This window comes from Pinus tabuliformis, chromosome 1_1, assembly GCF_031772625.1.
Source record: "Pinus tabuliformis cultivar Carrire ecotype Pingquan chromosome 1_1, CPIR1, whole genome shotgun sequence".
Taxonomy (NCBI): Eukaryota; Viridiplantae; Streptophyta; class Pinopsida; order Pinales; family Pinaceae; genus Pinus; species Pinus tabuliformis.
This window is the reverse complement of record NC_142297.1, coordinates 252,881,726-252,890,798: the sequence shown is the minus strand read 5'-3', so window position 1 is coordinate 252,890,798 and position 9,073 is coordinate 252,881,726. Positions and strand designations below refer to the sequence as shown.

Below are 9,073 nucleotides of genomic sequence, written 5' to 3'. Positions count from 1 at the left end.
GGTAAGGAGCTGCTCGAGAAGGGGTTCATCAGACCTAGCACATCACCATGCGGGTCTCTAATTGTTTTGGTGAGAAAGAAAGATGGCTCGTGGAGAATGTGCATTGATTACTGAGCATTGAATAATATAACAATCAAAAATCGATATCCTCTTCCTCGCATAGATGATCTATTAGATCAATTGAAAGAAGCTGTTTATTTTTCCAAGTTAGACTTGCATAGTGGCTATTATCAGGTCAGAGTTGCAGAGCAAGATGCATGGAAGACTGCTTTCAAAACAAAGCAGGGATTCTATGAGTGGCTGGTTATGCCTTTTGGCTTAACTAATGCTCCCGCTATTTTCATGAGAATAATGAATGATGTACTCAGACCTTTTCTTGATGATTTTGTTATTGTATATCTGGATGACATTCTTATATTCAAAAAAACATGGGAGGAACATTTAAAGCATGTTAAGCAGACTCTAGATGTTTTAAAGAGAGAAAATATTTATGTTAAACTCTAAAAATGTGAATTTGGCAAAACATCTTTGAATTATTTGGGACATATAGTAGGGGTGGTGAATTGAAGATAGATCCCTCTAATCTTGCAGTCATTGTAAACTAGCCTAAACCAAAATCTGCTACAGAAGTTAGAAGCTTCTTAGGAGTAGCACAATATTGGAGAAAGTTTATTTCTAACTTTTTCTTAATTGCAACGCCCTTACGTGCTTTAATAGGATTGAACAAGGTGTTTTAATGGGGAGGCAAACAACAGAAAGCCTTCGACACCTTGAAAGAAAAGATTAGTACAACACCAGTACTAGCATTGCCCGATCTTCAAAGACCATTTGAGATTGAAACAGATGCCAGTGACTATGCCATGGGAGCAGTGTTGATGCAACATGGTAAACGCATATGTTATCATTCTAAGACATTTAATTCTACAGTAGTTAACTGTCCCACATATGATAAAGAATTGTATGCATTAGTACAGAGTGTGAAAAAGTGGAAACATTACTTAATGGGCAAAGAGACAGTTATACACATTGATCATTAACCACTTCAATATCTACACTCCCAAACTAATTTGCAGCAATCAAGACACTACAGGTGGATCGGTTTTCTACAACAGTTTCATTTAGTCATTAGATATAAAAAGGGCATACACAATAAAGTTGCAGATATGTTATCCAGACCACTAATAAATGCATCTACTATACTTAAGCATAATTCAATATTGCATGAAAGCTACATTGAATAATATGCTTAAGATATAGATTTTAAAGATGTATATGCAACTTTAAGTCAAGTCAAATGAGTAGAAGAATTGGATTATCATGTTAAGGACCAACTCTTGTATCATTTTGGGAAGCTATGCATTCCATAAACTAAAAAAGTAAAGATAATTCGAGAAGCACACACTTCTCTAATATCATGTCACTTTGGTGTAAGTAAAACAGTTGCACAACTGCAAAGATTTTGTTATTAGCCAAAAATGAATGAGACGGTTTCTAGATATGTAAGAGGGTGTACCATGTGTGCAAAAGCAAGCCCTACAATAGAAAACTAGGCTTGTACACTCCACTACCGGTTCCTTCTCATCCTTGGGAAAGTGTTTCCATGGACTTTGTTGGAGGACTGCCTAAATCTAGGAAAGGTCATGACTATTTATATGTTGTTGTGGATAGGTTAAAAAAAATGTGTATTTTTATACCTTGTAACAAACAGATTATCATTGAACAAACTACAAAGTTGTTCTTTCAGCATGTATGGGTTCATTTTTGATTACCCACTTTCATAATACCTAATCGAGATACTCAATTTGTCAGGAAATTTTGGTCAAGTTTGTGGGAATTGATGGACACCAGGTTGAAGAAGAGCACAACTTTTCACCCGTAGACAGATGACCAAACTGAAGTGGTCAACAGGACAATGATCCAGTTGCTCAGAGGCTATTGCAGCAAGCATCCCAAACTTTGGGATGAACATTTATGTTATGTGGAGCATGCTTACAACCGAGCTAAACATTCTTCTACACAGAGATCTCCTTTCGAGACCTGTTTTTGTTTCACACCAAGGTCTCCCTTGGATTTTGTCTTTGGTAAAGACATAGAAGTTGATGGACATAGTGATGTGGACAAGGCAACCAAGTTCATTGAACAAATCCAAGAGATTCACTAGGCAGTATAGGAACAGCTAGAAAAGAGCCAAGCCTAGTACAAGGCAAGGCATGACAAGCATCAGATGGAGCATAGTTTCCAAGTTGGTGATCAAGTCTGGCTATATATCAGCAAAGACAAAATGCAAGGTGAAGGTAAGAAGCTAAAGCCGATAAGGTATGGACCTTTCAAGATACTCGAGAAAATTGGTGAAAATGTTTTTCACCTTGATCTACCAGCTTACATGCACATCTACTCAGTCGTTAATGTAGACAACTTGAGACTATTTAAACCTTCATTAGTCGAAGATCCCGAAGAGCAAACTTGATGATATGTTGCTTGAATATCTTAATGAATTGTAGGAAGATACAGTTCTAGACAGGAAGGTAAGAACTACATGCAGAGGGGATGTTGAATACCTCAGGATTGGACTCAAAGGTTCAAAGCCAAGCAGTGTGAAATTGATAGAAATTCAGCAAGTGAGGAAGCAATACCCTCACTTGATTGATGCATAAAAGAAAACCAACTTTTGGTGGTCCAAAAGCCTTTTCAGTGGGAAGGTCGTGACCTAAATTGGATCCTAAAACACTCTCTAAGTTTTCATGACTGTTTCAAATTATGCTAAAAGATTCAAGTCCTAGAAAAAAATCAAATCTATTAGAAGGAATCCTCGTAACAGTTGCAGTTGTGGCCAGAGTAGAGCAACGAGGACCCGCAGTTGAGTGCACAGACCATTGGCCCATGGTAATGCACACTGGCGCAAACTGGAAAAACTAGTGGCCAAAACAAGAAACGAGGGTGGTTTCTGATACACAATTAGCGCTAAACAGGGAGTCCCCCTTAGTGAAGGAAAGCCCCAAAGTGCCCGAACCCGAAATCGCTATAAAATTCATAAAAGTAACGCATTCAGTTCCGTAGCACGGGATTCCACAAACTGGCAGGATATCGGAAGGCCTTGAGATGGTAAGCAGTTTTGACTGAGTCACGCCTGATGCCACACATCGAGCGAAATGCGTCCGGCGGATGAGAGAGAAAACCACCCGCATCAGATAGGTAAACATCATGCAACTTGTTCGGTTGATATGAAGGACGACCGTAGGATCTGGGGGGCCTAGATCAATGGTGGAGATGCGTCCCGATGACCGACAAGATTTGACAGGTCAAAAAGTGAGATGACAGGGGATTTGAAGTCCGACGTGGATGATGAGTTGGAAAACGATTCATGATTTGCAAGTGATCTTGAAGCAAACATAATTAACGATCATTCAAAAATTATTCAAGGAATTTGACACCCAGTTCATTGGGAAACAGGTGGCCACCTCCCTGCGAGGCATTACCCAGTGATGATGAGGCAGAGTAGAGGAATTCGAATGGATAGAGGTAAGGAAACCAGAAGGCCGGGAAGCGGAAACAAACAGTCAAAGGAACAGATTGGCTTTAAAGCCATGACCTCACAGAAGAAGAAAAAACACACAGAGAGGCAGACAAGAGTTAGCTAGACACAGGAAGCTAATAGTAGAGAATAGAGAGTAGAAACCGAGTTGACGTGAAGGCAGCGTCGAGCCAAACAGAGCCAGAGAGAGTCTGAGAGTCTGTGTACTCCGTTGAAGGCTTGAGAGGTTCAAGAAAACTCCTCGGCATAGGCCTGTCATACTACTATGACCCTCAAAGGTCGAGTTTCAGTAAGGAGATTCTTTGCACTCCATTCCTACTGACTTCATTTTGTTTAGTGAGTCTCGAATCGAGCTCACTGTTGTAAAAACTCTACTTGAAAACATAATAGAGAGGCCACCACTGAAAGGATGGACCAGGAGACGTAGCCTAGGAGCGTTGGGTGAACTCCTTATTAAAATTGTTTTTTTACATGTTTGATTGTTATGTTTTCTCTGATTGCCTCAGTGTCTATGTATTCTAGCAATCTTATCAATTCGTTGGATAAGTAACATAGGCACATCCATGCACATGAGTCTGTAATACCTTTAATTCTTTGTCCTGGATAAATTCCAGATCAGGATATGTTGGATGTGCTCAATGAAATTGTTTGCCTTATCTGTTTTGGATTGGACATGAGCCGAATCTGCCCAAGTAGCTGCAAATGGCATGGCCACATCAATGGGACATAGTGGTTGTAATACCAAGCCTACCTGAAAAGGGTTGTGGCCAGTCGTGCTGTGGAGAGCCCGGTTATAGTTGTGTTCAACATAGGGGAGGCTCTCATCCCTTGTGCGTGGATGCTTTAAGTTATACATGCATAGAATGTGTACGATCATCGTGTTGACAACCTTTGTCTGGCCATCAGTTTGGAGATGGAAGGCTGTAAACTTAGTGAGTTTGGTGTCCTACATGGACCAAAGACTGGATCAAAATGTACTGAGGAACCTGTTGTCCCGATCTGAGATAACTGTGGGATCCCAAAGTGTACCCACACTCGTTTAAAGAAGAGTTTAGTAGTGGCTTCTGTTGTGATATTTTTCTTGCAGGATGCCATAAAGGCCATCTTCGAGAACCTATTGACAACCATAAAAACACAGTCATTTCCATGCTTAGTAGAAGGAAGGACCGACATGTAATCCATGGAGATGGACTCCCAAGGTCGAATAGGGGTAGGCAACGGAGTATAGAGGCCTTGCTTCTTGATGGTCGATTTGGCAATGGCGCAGGCAGTGTAGGACCTGATCTACTTCCCGACATCTTGTCAAAGATTCGGCCAATATAAATACTTTTGTAGTACTGCCACCGTTTTCTCGACCTCGAAATGCCCAGTAGCCCAACTGTAGTGTGCTTCCCAAATCATCTTGGCGCGCTCACTTGAAGGAACACAAAGATGAACCAGGTGGCATTACAGGGCATTCTGGAGGTGAAAATATGGAACATGTTAACCATCCAAGAGTGTTTGGTATGTGTGGCCGAATTCTGGGTCACTTTTGTAGAGAATTGGCCAATTAGAAGTCTCGTGCTCACAAGAGTTGAGCACGATGGTTAATGCCATGATCAATGGTCAACTGAGGCAAACTACAACATTATTGGTGCTTCCCTTCTTATACTTGATATTCAAATGGAACTGTTGCACGTATATGGACCACTTATGATGGCGATCATTCTAAAACTTCCCTTGGGTCTGTATGAACTAAAGGGCTAGTGGTCTGTGTGGATGACTCTTTCCTTCCCCAGAATGTAATGCTTCCATTGTTGGCAAGCCTGCACAATGGAATACATCTCTTTGTCATAAGTGGCATACTTGCGGACTGTGTCTGAAAGTGTCTCAATGTGATATGCCACTGGATTGTTGGAAATACTAAGAGATTAACGTCACTTACTTTTCACTGTACCTTGTCCACCACTAGAGTTCATTTTTGCTGCAATATCAGTTCATAAAGCATAGCTCAGCTACATAACTAGCTCCAAGCCACTATGTAATTAGGTCATTTCACTTCACTGCATTATAGAGAATATTCCATTGCCACTGTTGTTCGAGAAGAGTGTCCAGGTCTCTATCTGAAATACCTTTCCACAATCCGAACAATACTAGAGCCAAAAAGTCAAAGTTACTGAGTTAATGGAGGCACAATTATGATCCACTATGATTAAGTATTTGTCACGATCAGAGTTTCTGTACTGCAGTCTGAGCCTGAATAAGATGGTCCACCGCTTAAACTGTATACAGTTCTGTTTTAAGATGATGTCTCTGTTTGCAGTCCTTAAATACTTCTCCACATCCTTTTACAATCCACAGTTCATTGATTTAATCCGCGGTTGGACAAATCCACAATTAAGTAGACCCTTGTGAAGTATATTTATTTTGTCTATCATATTTTATTTAAAATGAGATCATAGGTTAAGTAGTAGGAATTGTATATGAAAACATAACCATATTTCTTCGAGTTTGTATGTAAAGTTTTTCTTAGACATTGAATTTAATCATTGTAGAATATTGTGCAAGATATGCTAAGCCAGAGAACCACAACTATCAAAGTTCTATAATTGAAAGGAAAAGCTACCTTGAATTAATTTTGTCATTAGGTCCAGGAGTTGCAGTTCTAATTATTTGAGATGTGTAATTACTAGAAGTCTCACTCTTCCAAAAAAATTTAAATAGATAATACAACAATGATCGAGTAAATATAGTGAAATCTGAATTTTATAAGCCATACATTCATTAATACATATCATCTAAAATAGAATTCATTTTTAATTTTATAAATGAAACTTTTCAAATACTTCTAATATAAATATTTATATTTTATCATATTTATATTTTTGTATCAATTTTATTAAAATATAGTTATCTATATCTTTATTTTTTGTTCTTATTTTAAACTTATAAAAAAATATATTATAAAACATGAAATCTATTAATAAAATTTGATGTTTCATACCTCTCCCTCACTTTTATTTATCTTTATAAAATATAAAAATAGTATACTATTATCAATTAAAATGTATATCTATATATATATATTTAATTTTCATTATGAAAAAGCAACATTTCCACTTGTCAACTTTGTTGGCGCCGACATTGAAATAACGACCTAAGAAATCCCGTTGCCCCTTTTACATTGTGATAAAGAGTTGGGCCAACCGACAAAAGGAAGACTTAACACGTATACGCATTAATTAACCGTCTGACCAACTGCCAATTTATTTAACTATTAGTTTCCACTTTTTATCTCATTAATTAAGGGTCATGATCAACTTCAAATTTATTTATTTATTTGTTTGCACTTTTATGTCATGAAGGATTAGTTTATCCAATGACGACTGGTATCGCGGTGAGTTATTTTTAAAACTATTAAATTAGTTAAATAATTAACATATGGAATTTAGAAATCTATTACCTAATCTAAATTTAGATTAGAAAATACAATAATAATAAATAATTGTTTTTAAACCAAAAGGGATATATTATTTTATATATAGCGATAGTTTTCACGTCGAAAAAATTAATATAAAATCATCCTCATTAAAATATGGTGGAGACATAGCCACAAAACCTAACTTTAAACAAAAGGAAATTGGTACTAAGCCATCCAACGGCGAACGCGGAGAAAAGAATTTAAAATTTACAATTTTTTTATTATTATTATTTTTTTAACTATATGGTAAATCGGTAACTGTCAGGCCTAATTTATGGGAGACCAAGGATCAAACCTCATAGCTGCCACTATAACACCAAGAGTATAACCAATCACATGCAAGTCGGGTATACTAAGTTCCTATGATTTTAGCAAGAGCAGACTCACGAGAAAGGGGAATCCGCCCCTCTAGCTGCCACCACAGCAGGTCATTGTACTCAATGAAATCTAAATTTCGGTCTGGCCGGGCTTAGCCCATGTAACTAGAGAATAAACTTAAATTTAAGTATAGCGCAGAGAATAAATTTTAAAATTACATATAGGGTAGTTTGTGGTTTTGATTAAATATCCTACGCTTTTTGTCTCTAATTCAAAAATGTGCCCACCGTCGATTTTGACTGGACTTTCCAAATGGAGAGCGACTTTTTCTTATTATATGCCTTATAAAATAATATCACATTAGTGGTGCACGAACTACCTCTCACAATATATATCATCCGTCCTACTCCTCTATTTGCACCTGCTTGGCCCTCAAGTATTCACACTCTGTACCAGATTTTCAATGTCCATCCTTCCTCCTCTATTTGTAGTTGCTTGGCCGTCAAGTATTCACAGTCTGTAGCAGATTTTCAATGTTATAGCGGACGATTAGAGGACTTGTATTCTATCACATATGTTCTCGTGTTCTGCTAAATGTGGCAAAGATTGGCTTCTTCGTAATCTCTTCCAATGTGGCAGTTGATTCGTTTGATACAAAGAGCTATTGATATCCATTCCCTCAGGCGGCCATTGGCGTTTGTGAAGATACAGAAGAACAAAAAGAGCAGACAGAGTTCAGATGGTAAGAAGAATGAGAATAGTGTTCCGGAGGGATTCGTTCCTGTTTATGTAGGGAAAGATATTCCTACGAGATTTGTGATAAATGCCACTGTTCTCAACCATCCCTTGTTTGCACAGCTGTTGGAGGCTTCTGTGGAGGAATACGGATACAATCACAAGGGAGCTCTCAGGATACCCTGTGATGTCGTGTTGTTTGAGAGGATTCTTGATCTCATTAACAGCACACATCCAACGTTATGAATCTGTCATCAATGATTTTGATAAGCAATCATTGATAAGCTGTTGTTCTTTTGTAATGAATGTATCCAAATTTTATTAATGGAGGGATGTAAAACGCGTAGTTAAATGGTATTCTTTGTGATTTTGGCCGAAAAATCTCTTAACTTGATATGAATCACAGAAGCCTGAACTCTATTAATGGATACTTTATTGATGGCAGAACTAGAACTCCATGGCTTAATCTATTTTTTCGACAGTTTTAGATTGTTATACGTTGTCTTGTTTCCTATATTAAAAACAATAATCTGGGTGGGAAAATTTTCTCCATTTCGTGTGACATGAGCATAACTGGTATGGTTCAGATTTTCGGTGGAGCTTAAAATTAATATGAGTTTAGTGGAATAGTCGGAATATACGTCCACGATGATCCAAAAATATTGCACAATCAAAGGTAACTTTGATAAAAATAAAATACCTTATAGATTGTGTTGAATTTAGCTAATTACATTAGTAATAGACATATATCAATGGAATTTTTTCCATTTTAAAATAATGATTTTAATATAAATAATGGTTATAAACGGTTAATTTTATAAATTTAAATATTTACAAAATGTTATTATTATGTGATGATTTATATGATAATTTTATAATTATATTAAATAAATATAAATTTTCAAATACAATTTAGTTAATATTTAAAATATCATTAATTAATAAACAAAAAATACTCATATCTTTAATTTATAATTCTGAAATAAAAATTTAAATGAAAAAACCAATAATATATTAATATTTAATAA

General features: G+C 36.9%; 1 pseudogene; it reads left to right on the top strand.

Annotated features, from left to right (window-relative positions):
- Positions 1-7,686: 7,686 nt before the first annotated feature.
- LOC149212464 (auxin-responsive protein SAUR71 pseudogene) lies at positions 7,687-8,490 on the top strand (annotated as a pseudogene).
- Positions 8,491-9,073: the final 583 nt, after the last annotated feature.